At 39.9% G+C, this 18539-nt stretch overlaps 1 non-coding gene across 1 annotated transcript; it reads left to right on the top strand.

Annotated features, from left to right (window-relative positions):
• Positions 1 to 307: 307 nt before the first annotated feature.
• On the top strand, positions 308 to 379 carry TRNAD-GUC (transfer RNA aspartic acid (anticodon GUC)). Its single transcript has one exon. It is a non-coding gene; the product is annotated as a tRNA-Asp (tRNA).
• Positions 380 to 18539: the final 18160 nt, after the last annotated feature.

Here is an 18539-nt window from a genome sequence, read left to right on the forward strand (position 1 = left end):
ATTTTGGTTGGGAAAGTTTTACCCCTTAGTGTGTATATATCCCGACGAGAATCTAAATTAAACAATAATTAGATCAGTAACTTTAATTTGAATATCGAATGATTAAACAATAACAAAATCTTACGTACTTCTTCGGCAAAGGGCAAAAGAGGTGAACATCACAACATTTTGGTTAAAAGTGCCACTTACCCTTGGTGATATTTACATTTTGCGAGAAAGCAGTTGGAGGTTTGAATTTATACGTTGACAATTTTGTACACTGTCATTTTTAATAATATAGAACTATGTGAGACATTTTAACAACGAAGTCGTTGTAGTATAGTGGTAAGTATTCCCGCCTGTCACGCGGGTGACCCGGGTTCGATCCCCGGCAACGGCGTTTCTTTTTAAATTTTAAAATTTAAGCGGCAAAGTGTAAAAAAAAAAAAGGAAAAGTAAGACAAATTTAAGCTCAAACCAAAGCTACAAGCTCACGATCTACTAGGTGTTACTCTATTCCGCATGCAAAATGGAGTAATATTAATTTAAGGATAACGTTGTTCTAAATTTTTAGAAATTATGGAATTGTTTATATCATAATTGTAGTATTTAATGATCCCTCACTTTTTAAGGGATAATAATTTCTGGCTTAGTTAGCTCGGTAAAATAACTATTAATTTAAGGATAACATTATTCTATTTTTTCGTGATTAGAAATTATGGGATTGTTTATATCATACTTGTAGTATATTAGTATCCCTCACTTTTTAAGGGATAACAATCTCTGGATTAGTTATCTCGTAAAATAACAAAATAACACACTTGTCTTTCTCTATACCTTTTCTTCTAAAATTTTTAAAGAAAAACAAAGTTACAATTAAAAATAAATATTTATTCCAATTTAACCCATATAAATTAAACACATATTATATTATATTTTGTATATCGCATTTTTCGTGAATGAATCAAAAATCTACCAACGAAAGTATGTTTAATAAATAATTTTGTCATTATTTAATTCCCGAATTATAATCTTGTCATTCTAATCACAAGATAACTGTTCCCTGACCAAACAAATCCTAATTAGGTGTAATAAATCTCATTTAAAGAATGACAAGTTTTCCAACAAATAACCAACTAATGTATCAAGATCCTTTTAAGTTTTTAGTTCTAGAGTGATATCTTTTTAATAGTTATTTTTAAACGAACTACTTAATTCGAGGTTCATGAATATCTGTTTTAAAAAATATTTTTAAAAAAACTCAATTCCAAGTTCCAATTAAATGAAGGATTCCCATTTCCACTTCAACTTTGAACCTCGTAACTTTGATCTATTGGGAATCATAAAATGGAAAAGGCTTTTCCTTCATGTCCTTTTCGCTCCCATAACAATTACGACAACTAACAAGAGAATGCTTTTAATAGGTTAATTATATTCGACACATCATCAGTTGCATATAAATATTTCGTTTTTCTTAAGTTTTTGGATTTATTTTACTGGATGTCCCCGCAGGAACAAGCTTTAGGAGATATTTAATATTTACATTAAAGGTTTGAAAAGTATGAAAATCTATTTGGTAAAAATAGTAGTAGTTAATAACAAGCAAACATAATATCTTATTTTTATGTTGCTAGTTGAATGATGAAAAAGATTATCATGGATTGTAGTGGGAAGAATAAGATTCTTTCATTCTTATGATCTAAGGTTAGTTGGGTTTTTAGTTCAAAATGGTATGAATGGGAAATGAAGGGGGAAATAAAAAATTTAAATTTTCTTCATTTACAAAGGAATATTGTCCCATATTAGAGAAGGAAAGCTCATTTGTTGATGGGTATATATATATATATATATATATATATATATATATATATATATATATATATATATATATATATATATATATATGTACTTTTTCTAGCTTTAAAGAGTTGAGAAAAAGTCAAGTCTCGCGTCGTCGTCGTCGTCGTCGTCGTCGCCCTTCTGCTTCGGCTTTGAATTTGGTCAAATGATCTAATTCATTGATTAATTTTTTGGATCAAATTTATTTGTTAAATATTACGATTATATTAGTAATATTTTTGTCACGACACCGATTTCCCTCCGTGGGATGTCGTGATGGCACTTAGTTTCTAAGATTAGGTAAGCCTAACAATTTGCGGAATAACTGAATAATAAACTGAATTCCAATCTCCACACATGATATATAAATAGAAACTGCGATTTAATAATTACAACTCCTAAAACCCGGTAGAAATAAGTCACAAGCTTCTAAGAGAAAATACTAAGTGTCTTTATGCATCAAGTCTAAAGAGAATAAGGGAAACAACATAATAGGGATAGAGGGGGGACTCCGAGGTCTGTGGACGCTGGCAGATATACCTTGAAGTGTCCACGTACAGTCCAGCTCACTAGTATCTGGCCTGGTAGGAAGAACCTGGATCTGCACAAAAATATGCAGAGTGTAGTATGAGTACGCCACAACAGTACCCAGTAAGTGTCAAGCCTAACCTCGGTAGAGTAGTGACGAGGTCAGGTCAGGGCCATACTGGTTTTAAAAGAAAAATAAGGCAGAAGATATAATAATATTTGAAATGACTGAAAATTTAAACGACGAGAAACTTCAGAACATAACAGCTCAGTAATTAGAGGTAAATGACTGGGGCACTCCCGAGGTACCGCCTCGTAGTCCCAAATATAAATATGCAAGACAGGAAAAATCTTCCGAGGTACCGCCTCGTAGTCCCAAAGTAAATATGCAAGACAGAAGGGATCTCCCGAGTAAATGTCTCGTAGTCCCAAAGTAAATATGCAGTATATGTGGATCTCCCGAGGAACCGCCTCGTAGTCCCAAAATAAATATGCAGCAGATAACCGAAGGAACAACGAATTTACAACAAGAAATTTTACAGATAAAGGTTTAATTAAAATTAAGGGAAGCATGTAATTTAACTAAGCATGTTACACAAATTGCAAGTAAGAGTTAAGGCATGTAGACATGTGACACTAGGCTAAATATGATCACTACATATGCTAAGGTAACTCCGTTAAGGAATTTAAAAGAAGACAACTCAGCAAAAACCGAATTTTCCACAATTAGCCCGTGTATGCACTCGTCATCTCGCGTACACGGCGCTCACATATCACAAATTGTTATAACAGTACCAAATCCTAAGAAAATTTTTCCCACACAAAGTTTGGCAAGTCACTTACTTCAAATCTCGCTCAATCAATCGGTAAGAATGCCCTTCCCTCGACTTTCCAACTCCGAATGGCTCAAATCTAGCCAAAAGCAATTACATCTCATGAATAAAACTACAAGAAACTAATTTAAATCATAAATTTATGGCTTTAGCTGAGAATCGAAAAATCGTCCCAAAAGGTCGACCCGGACCCACGTCTCGAAATCGGGTAAAAGTCACAAAATACGAATATCCATTCGATATCGAGTTCACCCATACCAAAATTACCAAAATCCGACACCAAGTCGCCGCTCAAATCCCCAAATTAAACTCTCCAAATCCCTAACCTCAAACTCCCAAATTCTACCTTAAACACACACAATCTAGGTGGGAAAATCAATGGGGAAACAAGGTTATTGATAAAATATAAGTATAAGAGACTTACCTCAAGAAATCTCTCGAAAATGCTCTAAAAAATTACCAAAACCGAGCTCAAAATGTCCAAAAATGATAAAATCACGAACCCTTGATTTATTATAATCTGCCCAGGCTTTTTGCTTCTGCGAAAACTTAACCGCTTTTGCGGCGTCGCAGAAGCGACCACTCACCCGCATCTGCGGTTCCTTCCGCTCCTGCGTTCCCTCACTCCGCATATGCAAACTCGCTTCTGCGAGCCTCCAAGCCTCTTTTGTGATCTCCTTGCCGCATCTGCGGTCACGCAGGTGCAGAAATGATCTCGCACCTGCGACCAATGCCCTGCTCATCCCTGGCCGCTTCTGCGGAGCCTTTTCTCGCTTCTGCGAGCTCGCTTCCGCGGAGGAATGACCGCATCTGTGGTTTCAGCTGGGCAGTCCCAATTACGCTTCTGCGGCTCGATAGCCGCTTCTGCGGCCCAAAATGCGCAGGTACGATTACACCAGACACAACAATGCTTCAGTTATGCACCAAGTCCAATTTGATCCCTTAACCATTTGGAATCCACCCGAGGCCCCCGGAACCTCAACCAAGAATACCAATCAGTCCTAAAATATCATACGAACTTAGTCGAGCTTTAAATCACATCAAACTATGCTAAAAGCACGAATTGCACATCGATTCAAGCCTAATGAACTTTAAAACTTTAAACTTCTACATCCGACGCCAAAACCTATCAAATCAAAGTTCGATTGACCTCAAATTTTACACGAGTCATAATTGACATTATGAACCTACTCCGACTTCCGGAATCAGAATCCGACCCCAATATCAAAATGTCCATTCCTGGTTAAACTTTCTAAGAATCATCCAATTTTCCAACTTTCGCCAATTGACGCTAAAATGACCTATGGACCTCCAATTCAACATCTGAACACGCTTCTAAGTCCAAAATCACCCTATGGAGCTATTAGAACTATCGAAACTCCATTCCGGAGTCGTCTTCACACAATTCAAACTATGGTCGATTCCTAGAATTGAAACTTCCATTTTAGGGACTATGTGTCTCATTTCACTCTGAAACCAAAGACAAATCCTCCCGGCAAGTTACACAACCACAAAATGAAGTAGATGGAGCAACAATAGGGGTTCATGGCTAGTACTCTTAAAAACGGCAGGCCAGGTCCTTACAATTTTGTAACGGTAATTTAATTTTTTCTCACATTTTATTTTCTCGTTAAAATTTGAAATTGGCGATTCGCATAAATAGCCGTTTCGTGAAATAGACTCTTTGATTCACAGCCTTAAAGGAAGAGTTGTAACTCTTCTGTTTGAACACAACTTGTTGGCTATAAACACCATGCCATTCGCTTAGATTTTTCTTTAAAAAAATTCTAAAATATCTTCTTCCTTTTTTGCATTATTTTCTTACAAAAATAAAGTAAGTGTGATTCATTACAGCCATTTTTATTTGTTGTACACTAATGTTTGAAGTACCGATATACCAGTATGGTTTATCCGTTCTATTCTGAGAGAAAATAATCCTAAACCTCGGGTACTAGGAGGGATTAAGTTCCTTAAAGAAATAATGTACATGCAGTGGGCTCGGATATAATTCTGCATCTTCTTCATTTTTGTTTTTCTTTGTTTAAGTTTCCAGAATGTATTTTACGAATACAGCGCCACATGAATGGGGAATGAATATATAATTAAAATATGCATAAAAATAGTGTGATTCGCAAGCAAGGATTAATCGCATCTGGTTAATTTGTTTTGAACTTTTCCATAATGAACTTATGTCGGATATACTAAGTCAATTGGTAGATTTGATCTCTTTGAACAGTCGAACTTTAGTATATACCTAGACAACTATAAGTCACACAATCAATCATTATCCATCTTTGGTTCTCATTGTTGTGTTCGTTTTATCCATGAATACAGTCTGGTTTCATAAGTGTGTAGAAAACTAGTCTAATAAAATTCTCCTTGACGCGACTAACACTTCACACTTACATAGGTGATTCCTAAATATGTCATCCCCTAGATACACTATTTGATATACCCTGTATCAAACTTAAAAATCATTAAACGCCTTAATTCTTTATCTTTGTTACTGAACATTGTCTCATCACGAGAATGGACTAAATTATTTTATTTGACAATGTTGAACCATCATTAATGACTTTGTTTGATCTCCTTGAACCTAGATCTTGGGATCTCCTGTCTTTTAGGTAGAGTTACCGCCACAATGACTTGTCATCAGCCATAGTCCCATTTTCTTTGATGATCTTTCAACTATCTCTCTAGTTAGGCATTTTGAAAGAAGATCCGACATATTATCGTTTAGCGTCACAAAGTCAATTATAATAATTCCCCTAGAGAGTAGTTGCCTAACGATTTTATATCATCATCATATATGACGAGATTTTTCGTTATACATAACGCTCTCGGATCTTCCAATTGCCGCTTAACTATCGCAATGTATGCATACTGGTGCTAACGGTTTGGGCCAAAATGGGATATCTTCCCAGAAATTTCGGAGCCATTCAACTTCTTCGCTTTATCTAAGGCTATAAACTCAATCTCTACTGTAGAGCGGGCAATACAAGTTTATTTGGATGATTTTCAAGACATCGCTCATCCACCAATAGTGAATATATATCTACTTGTAAATTTAGAATCAGATGAACTGGTGATCCACTTTGCATCATAATATCCCTCAATAATCGCAGAATACTTATTGTAGTACAAAGCAAAGTCTTTGGTATGTTTTAAATATCTCAAAACTAGTTTCATTTCTATCCAATAAGATTGACCTAGATTATTCGTATATCGACTCAGTTCACTTATAGCACAAATTATATTTGATCGTGTACAAATCATGATATACATTAAATATTCCAATACACGAGCATAATCTAATTGATATATGCTTTGACGTTTGTTCTTTGCTATAGTAAGATGCACGTTGATGTCGCCCAAACTCACACCACAAATATAGGTAATGAGGCGGTCGAAGCAATAATAAAACCCAACGCAAGTCAGGGTCGAATCCTCAAGGAATTAGAATTGGGATTAGGTATATGCTTAGTGTAATTGTACGATATACCTTAGATTATACTTCCACATTCTTGTTTGTTATTTCTACTTCTACTTTAAACTATTGATTGCAATTATAAAACTAGAGGACAATATTTTTGATTTTGGTTATTTTTCAAATGATAAAAGATCTAGGGTCGTGACTTTCACCTAGGTGGTTACCTAATAGGTTATAAACTCTAGGGCAAGTTTGATTGGTTGGGGTTGTAATATAGCAATCATACGCAATTACCCACGCTATGCCTCTCGGTAGTTTGAGTAATTTTGCCCAATTTGGCCTTTTCAAGTCCAAATGGGTATTGCACAAAATAAGTGATAAATGCTCAAGTCGGGTCTTACTATCTCTAGATTCAACCCTTTAATTGGGGCTATCAATTTCTTGAGTTTGCCCCAATTTCTTGTTAGCCAAGTTTTCCTAGACTTAATCTCTCTTTCTCAAGTAGAGACTAAGTCAATTAGGCATGAATCAATGTTTGAAATCATTAATTCTTGAATTCAAGCAAGAACTAGGCTAAATATCACTAACCCAATCACAAACAAGTCCTAAATCAAATACCCATTAAGTACCCACACTAGGGTTGGGCCACCACCCTAGCTAGAAATTTAGTTACTCATAAAAAATGAAGAAATATAAGAAGAAATTAAGATAGAATACATAATAATTAATTAGGGAAAGAAAATCTAATGTTTAAAAGCTAATCTAGTACAATATTACTCAAAACAGTAAAGAAAAACGGCTTAGGTGCTCTCCCAAAACAAAACTTACCCTAAAATTGACAAAAGGTTCTATTTATACTAAGCTGAAAATATCTGACAAAAATGCCCCTGCGGAGGTTGTGCGGCTGCATAATTCTGAGTGCGCTCCACACTCTAAGCTTGACTGGTCAACTGGGCCTTCTGCGGTCGCATAAAAGTGGGATGCGGCCGCACTTCATCTAATTGTGTGGTCCGCACATTTCTGAGTGCGGCCGCACACTTGACTTGGGCTGGGACTTGGACCTTCTTCTGCGGACCGCATAATTATGAATGCGGCCGCATAATAATAGTGCGGTCCGTGCAGCTTCAATCAAGGCTCTCTGATTCTGGTCGTTTGCGGGCCGCATAATAGTGAGTGCGACCGCACTTGACATCCTGCGGCCGCACAATAATGGTGCAGTCCGCATTTCTTCAGCTTGCCCAAATTTCCAACTCTCTGAATCTCTCTTCTACGGCCGCACCAAAATTATGCAGTCCGCAAACTCTGAAGCTAATCTGACAGGGCTTCTTCATTGTTTCCGGCCGCACACAGTATTGTGCGGTCCGCACTGTAAGCATTTTTGCCTTATTTTGGTCTTTGTCCAATTTTAACTCCTTTTTGAGTTGATTTTTACTTCTTTGGCTCCTCTCCCAATATTCCTGCATGAAAGCACATTTTATTAGTTCCCGGAAACACCTTTAAGCATTTTTGAGCTAAAATGCAAGTAAAAGAGAGCAAATTAGCGGTCAAAATCCCTACTTATCAACTCCCCCAAACTTAAGCTTTTGCTTGTCCTCAAGCAATTAAGGCAATTACCACCTCCACTAGAAAAAAGGATATTTCAGCTGGCCTAAGGTGAATCAATCACACATCAATTAGGACCAATAATTACCCACAACACGTATGAATTATCAACAATGCAATGATTTGACTTATTGAGTACAATAGTTCTAATGTGACACTAGAGTATCAAGAGTTGACTTTATTCATCAAGGAAGCTCGCTCTTTCATGTAGGTCATTGTGAATCCCAAACTCCTCCTCCTCTACTCTTCATTAGCATATCTCACTTTAGAATGTAACACTCGATGCAAGGATTATGAAAAGCTCGATCATCTCTCTCAAAAGAATGCCACAAGTCCGGCTCTAAGTACCATAAGCTTGCCCCTTATGTAAATCACCACTAATATAAGCTCACTCAACTTGAAATCATATAGGGCTTTTGTGGGATGTAATGAAGGCTTTTGGACTAAGGTAGGACTTTTTGGAATAGAATGGTTTCATCTTTCCTTTAGCACTCTATTTTCTCTTTGGCTCATACTTTGTCGACTCTTTGAGTCAATTCCTTTTCCTCGGGGGAACTAGAGAGACGTAACGTCACTCTTTCTTGGTCATGACATTCATTTTTCTCCTTTTCTATTTACTCCATGCCCTTCATCATTGTTTTCTTTGAATCCCTTCAACTTTTTACCTTATTCACTTTCTTTTTGGCATTTTTCTTTTTATTCTTTCTTTCTTTTCTTTGCCTTCCATTTTCTTCCTTTCTTTCTCTTCTTTGTACCTTTTTCACTTTCAAACTCCTCGTCTCTCCCCCAAACTTACGTTTTTGCCAATTGTTTCTCAAGAATGCTAAGAAAAGATTGGGTGCCAAGAGAGGGCCATTACAAAATGGATAAAGGCTTGTAACGTGGTTATTGAAAGAAAGAAGGCTTAGGCTCAAATAGGTTGACTAAGGATATCACATTGGTAGGCTATGGAAGATTTCAAACTTCAAATCGGATCAAGGAGAGCCTACAATCATTTCTCAAGCCAAGCTACACTTAGAATTTTGCCTAGAAAAACATTCAGGGCAAGTTCTAGACTATTAGCACGGGAACTTGGACTTGCAATTCAATACCTTCCCTTTCACGCTGCTGAATTGCAAAAGAGACCGGAGTCGGGGGCCCACAACAACCCTAGTTAAGATTGAGAATCACAAATTGCTCGACTGAACCACTCGATGACTGTTTAAGTCAACACAAGAGTCAAAAGGTCACAACTAGAGCTATTTTATGCCAACAACTTTGTTTTTAACCATAACGTTGGAGGTAAATGTGTTGGTACCAAGTGAAGCATGCTTGAGACCCTTTTATTCATTACTACTATATTTGTCTAAACATAAAAGGAAACAGACTCAATCCCTTAAGAAGGTTGTCCCGCCATCCATCGTTGGGAAGAGCCACCCGGTTCACATAAAATACACCTTTGGAAAGAACCACGGAATTAAGAAAACCAAAGGCTTATTGATCACTCAAACATAAAAAGAAGCTAACAAATCAAAAAACAACTACTAAAGTAAATAAGAATTTATACTACTAAGAAAGACAAAGTAAAGAAGCTACGAAATAAACTACGGAAAGAAAGATAAATGAATATACAAACCGAAGTAAAATGAATATACATAAGGGAGACTAAATATATACATCAAATGAATGGGAGAATATATACATACCAACGAGAAAATAAAGATAAAGCAAAATTAGTATGAGAGTTATTACAGGCCACATGTCAATGTTAATCAATCAAAATAGACCACCCCCCGAATAAAAATAAGCATTGTCCCCAATGCTTAACAAAAATAAGAACAGGGAAGGGTAGAGAGTTAAGATAACTCCCTATGCGGTCTCAGTCTGCATGGGATCCGCAACACCCTCTGTCTCCTCTAGTTATATCTCATCATCACCTGGCTGAGGGACAGCAGGGTTGCTGAGCATCTGGATCATCTTCTTAGCGGTGTGGGCAGTCGCAACCGGATCCTCAAACTGGCCGACTGCTATATGTAATTCCTCTGGTACTGTTCGTGCTGAAGGTGCTCCCTCCATAAGTAAGTCCAGTGGTAGATCTCCGACAGATGCAATTTTGGCAACCACTTTCCTCAACTTGTCCACTGACCTCTTCGATGCCTGAGACTTCCGCATCTTCTTTGTTTGCTTTTCCAACTCCTCAATGACCTCCCCATGTGCCACTAGAGTCTCTATAATGGTCTTCTGGTTGTCCAGAATCTTCTTCAATATTTCCTCCACTGACGGAGGTACCTGTGGTGCTGCTGGGGCTGCTGATTGTGCTGCAACAACACTGGATATGTTATACAACTTTGAAGTAGCTGCCTCCATCTAGTTGTTAAGACTCGCCAATGTCTGGGAGACTCGCAATGCAGTCTGTGGATAAGTGGATGAAGCTAGCACTGATAATGGCACTGATAATGAAGTTGGTGGTCTAGAAGACGATAGTGGTGGCATGGCTGTTGTCCCGGTGGAAGGATTGGCTGTTGTGGAAGGCTCAGTAGCTGAATCAGTAACTACTACCACTGGCTCCTCAAACTGGCTAGCGGAGGTATTTGCCTTACCCTTGAACTTCGGGTTGTTAGCACCCTACAGGTGGTACCATGAGAAAGGCTTCTTGGCCTTTACTTCTGTATTATATTGCCTCGGCTCCACCTTTTGGTCTTTGAAGTATTCTGTGAGGAAGTTCGGGTACGGGTATGATCTCTCATCTTTCTGGATAGCTAATGTGATGTTGGTGGACATGATGGCACCAACATTAATCGGATACCCAGCCATAATCGAAGCCACCAGGACTGCGCGGGGAAGTGGGAGGTTGTTCTCATTTAGGCACAGATCAATGCGGCTGCACACAAATGTTTGCCACCCTTTTGCTTCAAAATTTAGGGTGGCACGAACTATGGGAACCCCTGCTGTAAGCCATAGAGGTGTTGATCCTCGAATAGCCAAAATCTCAGCTAGCCACGGGCGAGCTGCATCACCCATAGCCAGCTTTTCCAAGTATTAGGCTGCCTCCACTTCTTCAAATCCCACATAAGAGTTCAAAGCACAGGAGTCGAATCGGATTATCAGATTTTGCACTTTTGTCACCTTAGTACCCTTCTTAATGTGAGCCACATTGGCATAAAATTCTTTAACCAAGTGCTCATTTGCATCGAGGGTGCTTTGGGTGAACCATTTCCATCATTTTCTCTCCTGGAACTGTCTGAGGACATTTGGATTGTGCTTGTACAAATCCTTCATCAAGAATTGTCGCTCAAGAGTGAGTGATCTCTGGGGCTACCACTCTCTAAAGTTGTTGAAGGCAGTCAAGATGAGGCAATGCGGACCGCACAAAAGTGAGTGCGGCCGCACAACCAAAAGTGCGTTTCACACAATTTTGAGTATGGCCGCCCATCCAAAAGTGCGGACCATATAATTTTGAGTGCGAACCGCACAATTTTGAGTTCGGCCGCACAATTTTGAGTGTGACCGCACAACCCCAGGTTCAGAATACTGGGCTCTCTGATCATTCATCAGTGCGGACTGCAGAATTTTGCTGCGGGCCGCATAATTTCACTGCAGACCGTATATTTTTGAGTGCGGTCCGCACAATTCAAGCACACAGAAGCCCTAAGTTAAAGGATTGAAAATCGCACAAAAATGTGTGCGGCCGCACAATTTGAATTTTCACAGGTAGTAAACTAGGGTCATGTAATTTTTTCACAATTTAGACATGGTTTGCACAAATTGACAAGCTTAGTAGAATACCCAGTCCCTAATTAACACATATGAGGCTGCCCACATGATTTTAAAGCACATATTAAGCACATTTGACATTTATAGGCCTAAAAATAACAAAACTAATCAAAGAAAATAAGAACACAAAATAAGAAGAAAGAACAAAAATTTAACATGGATTGAACATACCAGTAGTGAATGATGCAGGCGAGAATCTAACTTGATGAAATGAGGGAATATTTAGAGCTAATGGGGTATGCACTGTGCTTGCTTAGGGCTTGAGCTTTCAGAGAGTATAAAGTGTGAAAAGTTTTGAAAAGCCCTATTTATAGGTTGATCCATCGGGCCCAGGACTTACCTGAGTGCAAACAATTTTGAGTGCGGTCTGCACTCCTTACCTGTACCTAGGAAGACTTTCTGCGGTCCGTACAAGAATGAGTGCGGCTGCAAAATTTGTGCGGACCACACAATTTTATGTGCGACCGCAATTTGTTAAGGAAATTCGACAGGCCAAACTTCAAAGACCATGCATTTTTGATCTTCCAGTTGTGCGACCGCACACAGAATTGTGCGGCCACATAGTGATTGTGCGGTCCGCACACCTGTGACACTTAGCCAATTTTTCTTGCGCAGACCTTGCAATGCACACCCATTCCTGTATACACTTCAAAACTAGTTAGCACAAAACAAAACTATCTAACAAAGAAGAAAAATAAGAAAAAGAAAAAGATGCATGGGTTGCCTCCCAAGAAGCGCCTGATTTAACGTCACGACACGACGCAGATTACCAATCATTTGAAATGAAGAACCGCCACAATGTGGCCATCATCAACCTTTCCAAGATAATGTTTAACCCGGTGCCCATTGACTCTAAACACCTCATCATTCTTATTTTTCAAATCTAGGGCACCAAAGGGGGTTACATTCATCACTTCAAAGGGGCCACTCCATTTTGACTTCAACTTGCCCGGAAACATCCGTAATTGGGAATTGAACAATAGCACAAGATCACCCTCTTTAAATTCCTTGTTGTGGATGTACTTGTCATGGAGGTACTTCATCTTCTCCTTGTAAAGAGATGAGCTTGTGTAGGCATGATACCGGAATTCATTAAGCTCATTCAATTGTGACATCCTTAGATTTGCCGCGACATCCTATTCAAGGTTCAACTTTTTCAAAGCCCACATAGCCTTATGCTCAAGTTCTACCGGAAGATGGCATGCCTTCCCGAACACTATCCGGTATGGAGATATCCTGATCGGTGTTTTGTAGGTCGTTCTATAAGCCCAAAGAGCATCATCAAGTTTTCTTGACCAATCCGTCTGGTTGACATTGATTGTCTTTGACAAAATACTCTTTATCTCCCGGTTGGAGACTTCAACTTGTCCGCTTACTTGAGGATGGTAGGGGGTTGATACTTTGTGAGTGACACCATACTTTGTGAGTAAGGTATCAAAAGCCTTGTTGCAAAAATGCGAACCCCCATCACTAATAATGGCTCTTGGGGTACCAAATCTAGTGAAGATGTTCTTTTTCAAGAATGCCACCACACTCCTTGCTTCATTATTGGGCAAAACAATGGCCTCAACCCATTTAGATACATAATCCACCGCAACTATAATGTAGGTGTTCCCACAAGAGCTAACAAACGGACCCATAAAATCAATACCCCACACATCGAAGATATCTATCTCCAAAATGGTGGTGAGAGGCATTTCATTCTTCTTTGAGATCCCACCGCCCTTTGGCATTCATCACACCGCTTGACAAGCTCACTAGCATCCTTGTAGAGAGTAGGCCAATAGAGTCCACAACTCAAAACTTTTGCCATCATTCTTGCTCCACCATGGTGAACACCATACGGTGAAGAGTGACAAGCCTCAAGAATACCCATTTGTTCTTCCTCTGGCACACTTCATCGGATCACACCATCGGTACATATTCGGAAAAGATATGGCTCATCCCAATAATAGTCAAGGCAATCCCGTTTGAGCTTCTTCCTTTGGTTTGAAGAGAACTCATTCGGTATAATGTCACTCACAAGATAGTTTGCTAAGTCGGCGAACCATGGCATCCCAGTCATTGAAACGGCTAGGAGTTGCTCGTCGGGAAATGAATCATTGATCTCAAGGCCGTCATGTGGCCTCCCCTCCTCCTCCAATCGGGACAAGTGGTCCGCCACTTGATTCTCGCTACCATTGCGGTCTTGAATCTCTAGATCAAACTCTTGCAATAGAAGCACCCACCGCATCAACCTTGCCTTAGAATCTTTCTTGCTCATCAAATACCAAAACGCCGCGTGGTCGGTGTGAACAATCTCCTTTGTACCCATCAAGTACGGGCGGAACTTCTCCATAGCAAAGACAATAGCAAGGAGCTCTTTTTCGGTCACTGTGTAGTTGACTTGGGCATCATTCATGGTCTTGCTTGCATAATAGAACGGATGGACGATTTTGTTGATACGTTGCCCCAACACCGCTCCAACCGCCATATCACTTGCGTCACACATGAGCTGAAACAGCAAGCTCCAATCCGGTGCAGTAATAATAGGAGTAGTAGTCAACTTGAACTTAAGCAACTTGAATGCCTTCATGCAATCTTCATTGAAATGGAATTTGGCATCCTTCTCCAAAGGTTTACACAAAGGGTTCACCACTTTGGAAAAATCTTTGATGAATCGGCGATAGAACCCCGCATGACCCAAGAAGCTCCTCGCTCCCTTCATGGATATAGGGGGAGGGAGTTTGGAGATCACTTCAATTTTGGATTTATCAACCTCAATACCATACTTTGAAATCTTGTGACCGAGGACAATGCCTTCCTCGACCATGAAGTGACATTTCTCCCAATTCAAAACCAAGTTAGTTTCCTCACATCTTGCCAATACCTTATCCAAGTTGTTTAAGCAATCATCAAAAGAATTCCCAATGACGGAGAAATCATCCATGAAGACCTCAAGAATATCTTCCACCATATCGGTGAAAATAGCCATCATACATCGTTGAAAAGTCGCCGGTGCATTACATAATCCAAATGGCATCCTCGAGAATACAAAGGTACCATATGGACAAGTGAAAGTGGTCTTCTCTTGGTCCTCAGGAGCAATAAGAATCTGATTGTAGCCAGAGTATCCATCTAGGAAGTAATAAAAAGCACGTCCGGTCAACCTATCCAACATTTGATCAAGAAATGGAAGCGGAAAATGATCTTTTCGAGTGACTTTGTTGAGCTTCCTATAGTCCATGCACACTCTCCACCCGGTGACAGTTCTTGTGGGGATCAATTCATTCTTGTCATTTGTTATCACAGTCATGCCCCCTTTCTTTGGGACATATTGCATCGGAGAAGTCCATGAGTTATCGGAAATGGGGTAAATAACCCCGCCATCCAACCACTTTATGATCTCCTTCTTGACCACCTCTTGAATTGCTTCATTTAGCCTCCTTTGATGTTCAACGGAGGGTTTGGCACCCTCCTCCAATATAATCTTTTGCATGCAAAAGGCGGGGCTTATGCCCCGGATATCTGCCAAGGTCCATCCGATTGCTCTTTTTCTCCTTTGTAGCACCTCCAATGTGGACTCTACCTGCATGTTAGTCAAACAAGAAGAAAGGATAACCGGTAAAGTAGAAGAAGGGCCAAGGAATTCATACCTGAGATGCTGAGGCAATGGATTTAACTCCAAAATGGGATGTTCCTCGATTGAGGGCTTTGTTGGAGAAGTCTTCCGGTTTTCAAAATCCAAAATAGCTTGCGGGGCTCATAAGTGTACGACCCCATCCCTTGCAATGCATTCACACACTCCACATAGTCTTCTTTCTCCTCATCATCATCAAAGTTGAGCAATACGGCATCCAAATTATACTCAACATTCATTGTGGCAATAGCATCATCAACAATTACTTCGGTCACTAAATCCACGAATGAAAAAACTTCATTGCTATTTGGTTGCCTCATCAATCTGCACACATGGAAAACCACTTTTTCGTCACCCACCCGAAAAGTGAGCTCACCGGCTTCCATATCAACAAGAGCCTTCCCCGTATCAAGGAAAGGTCCACCCAAGATAATAGGCACCTCTTAGTCAACCTCACAATCAAGGATCACAAAGTTCGCTGGAAGGATGAACTTATCAACACGGACTAACACATTATCAATAATTCCCAATGGCCTCTTCATAGTCCGATCCGCCATTTGCAACCTCATAGATGTGGGTCTTAGTTGCACAATTCCCAAAGTTTTGAACACATAGTAGGGCATCAAGTTGATACTTGCCCCCAAATCATATAAAGCTTTGGCAAAGTCGGCGCTCCCAATAGTGCAAGGGATTGTGAAAGCACCCAGATCTTCCAATTTCAGAGCCATTGAGTGCACAATAACACTCACTTGATGTATCATCTTGATAGTTTCACAATTCATCAATCTCTTCTTGGTGACCAAGTCCTTCATAAACTTTTCATAACCCGACATTTGTTCCAACGCCTCAACCAATGGTACATTGATAGACAAACTATTCATCATGTCAATAAACCTTTTGAATTGTTTCTCAGTATTTTGCTTTGCAAGCCTTTGAGGGTATGGAGGAGGAGGCCTTGGCATTGGTGCCTTAGCCTTTGGCACTACTAGTTCCGGTATGTTAATCACGTGCTCCCTAGATAGGTTCATCTCTTCTTGCGTCTCTTTCACATTTTCATCAATATCAATTCTCACTTCGTCATTAGCTTGACCCATATTGCTTGGAATTTCATCTTCTTGAACCACAACATCATCATCTACAATTCTTCTTTGATTTGAGGTGGTTGTATCTCCACCTTTTTCACTTCTCGTAGTCACGCCCATATCATGTCTTGTATTATTCTCATCCTTTGGGTTCACCACCGTATCACTTGGTAGTGCCCCTTAGGACGAGTGTTCAATGCTTGTGAGATTTGGCCAAGTTGAACCTCCAAATTGCGGATTGAAGTATTGTGGGAGGCTAATTGAGCATCAGAGTTGGCATTTTTCTCCATCATTTATTTGAACATATTTTCAATCCGTCCCTTCTCATTGTTAGAAGAGCTCGGGCCTTGATAAGGATAGGGAGGTGGATTACTCGGTTGTTGGAACACCAGGGGCCTTTGAAAATCCGACCCCCAGTTGTTGTTGTTATTCCACCCTCCTTGATTACCTCCCCAATTACTTTGATTGTTGCCACCCCAATTACCTTGGTTTCCTTGATTATTACAATTGCCTTGATTATTGTTATTTCCCCAATTGCCTTGATTGTTGTTGCCACCACTCCAATTGCTTTAGTGGCCTTGGTTGTTCCAATTTCCTTGATTTCCTTGTGATCTCCATTGTTGTTGATTTTGAGAATTGTTTCTTTGACCTTGATAATTGTTGACATATTGTACTTCTTCTTCTTGCTCATCATATGAATCACCTTGGTCATACCCACTATCATCTTGCATGAATTGTTCCGGATGGATTTGCCCTTATTGACCTTTTTGTCATCTCTTGTTCATCATCATATTTACGCCTTCCATCGCATTCACTTGTTTCGGCCCTTGAACTTGTTGCAACTGAGCTTTTGCCAATTGGTTCATTGTGGTTGTTAACTCTGCGATAGCTTGCCATGATCATGTAGTTCCTTGTGTAGGTAAATGACATTGGGGTCACCTTGCAGGACATTGGCCCTACTTTGCCATGCCGATGAGGTATCCGGCATCTCATCCATAATTTCACAAGCTTCGGCATAAGGTGTGTTCATGAAGTTCCCGCCGGCGAGTTGATTTACCACACATTGATTTGTTGTGTTGATCCCCCTATAGAAGGTTTGTTGGATCATGGCCTCGGTCATATCATTATTCGGGCACTCTTTAACCATGGTACGATATCTTTCCCAAATCTCGTGCAATGTCTCATTGGGCTCTTGCTTGAACGCTAGAATTTCATCCCGTAGTGTAGCCATGTGCCTCGGAGAGAAGAATTTGGCAATGAATTTTTCAGCCAACTCATCCCATGTATGGATAGAATGATTGAGCAATCTCTCTAGCCAGTCCAATGCTTTTCCTCGTAAAGAAAAGGGAAATAGCCTCAACCTCAGCACGTCCTCAGTAACAATGGTTTGCATGCTCCCCCAATAAGTATCGACGATGCTTGTAAGCATTTTGATTTGGAGCCCCGGTGAAGAATCCATGTTGCTCAAGTAGTGTAAGCATCACGTTGGTGATTTGGAAGTTGCCCGTCCTAATACGGGGTGGGACTATAGCACTTGCATAACCCTCGTTCGGCAACACCCGGTGCGCTGCCGATCTTGGTGGAGGTGGGGGAGGGACGAGAACATTATCTTGAGGCGGTCGGCCTTACCTATTTGCTTTAGGTTCGGGAAGAACCTCATCTCTTTGATCATCGTCCACTTCCTCCCCCAATGGCAAATTACCAATGGGCTCGTTGTTGAGAGACATTCTCGTACCTATAAGCAATTCAAAAGAAAAATTAGTGACTTGGAAGGAAAGGAAGACAAATCATACAAAAACCTAGATATATAGCTAAATCCATTTAACTCCCCGGCAACGGTGCCAAAAATTGATGTCGCCCAAACTCACACCACA

This window comes from Nicotiana tomentosiformis, chromosome 1 (assembly GCF_000390325.3).
Source record: "Nicotiana tomentosiformis chromosome 1, ASM39032v3, whole genome shotgun sequence".
NCBI lineage: Eukaryota > Viridiplantae > Streptophyta > Magnoliopsida > Solanales > Solanaceae > Nicotiana > Nicotiana tomentosiformis.